This window comes from Elephantulus edwardii, unplaced genomic scaffold (genome assembly GCF_000299155.1).
Source record: "Elephantulus edwardii isolate Elephantulus edwardi_28Jun2011 unplaced genomic scaffold, EleEdw1.0 scaffold00174, whole genome shotgun sequence".
NCBI lineage: Eukaryota > Metazoa > Chordata > Mammalia > Macroscelidea > Macroscelididae > Elephantulus > Elephantulus edwardii.
The window spans coordinates 5320666-5321703 of record NW_006399924.1 but is presented as its reverse complement, the minus strand read 5'-3'; the positions used below and the strand labels follow the sequence as shown (position 1 = coordinate 5321703).

Genomic DNA, 1038 nt, shown 5'->3' with positions numbered 1-1038 from the left:
CAGAGCATCTGGTGGATTTGAACCACATACCTCTAAGATTGCAGTGCAGTGTCTTGCCACTAGGCCACCAGAGCTCCCTTGCTTTTAACTTTTGACTCATGTACTTTTAACTAGTTAGTTAAATTTGTGTCTTCTAGGCTGCAACAGTTCCATGATGCATCCTCAAGGATATGCACATGTATGGCTAAGCACAATCGATAAAAGTGCATCTAAATTCCAAAATCAATCTCCACAACAGTCTACATGTTTGCTATTGCCAAAGGGGCCCTTTAGAGTAGTGAGAGAAGATCTTCACCCTGAAACCTACAGCATCCCTTTTCAGCAGGAAGTAGCTAAGAGAATACACCATCTCCTTTTGTTTATGAATCAGGGTGAAATCTCTCTCAGGGAGGAGTGATAGGGAATGGCAAAGGACACATTGACAAAGGAGATTAATCAGAACTGCTTTTGACAAGCACTGTGGCAATGGGACAATAAAAACAGACTTCCAAGAAAAAAAAAGAGAGAGGAACAAACTGGGGAGGGGTAGAGAAAATAGCGCAACAATGAATGAATAGAAATCCAAAATCTCTGTAAATGTTCATTGAAATTAATAAAATAAAATCTAAAAAAAAGTAAAAGAATGGGGAAGTACATCAACAGATGGCAAAACCTTGCAAGATGGAAAGATAAAAAGAGCTTGATGCACTTATGGATGAAGTCTAGAATACACCTCAACATAAGAAAAGCAAAAATCCTCACAACTGAACCAATAAGCAACATCATGATACACAGAGAAAATACTGACGTTACCACAGATTTCATTTTACTTGGATCCATAATCAGCAGAAGTCAAGAAATCAAGCAACAATAAATTTCAACGAGCAAATGTACTGCAAAGGACATCTTTAAAGGGATGGGGAAAAGCATACCACTTTGAAGTCTAGCATCTAACTGACACAAGCCATGATATTTTCAATTTCCTCAGAGAGCTGGACAATGACTAGGGAGGACAGAAGGAGAACTGACGCCTTTGAGCTGTGGTGCTGGAGTAGAGTA

General features: G+C 39.2%; 1 protein-coding gene across 3 annotated transcripts in view; it reads right to left on the bottom strand.

The window, feature by feature from the left end:
- The window catches only part of ST7L (suppression of tumorigenicity 7 like), a 225030-nt gene that overhangs the window by 114496 nt on the left and 109496 nt on the right, over positions 1-1038 (bottom strand). The gene's annotated exons all lie outside the window — the stretch shown is intronic.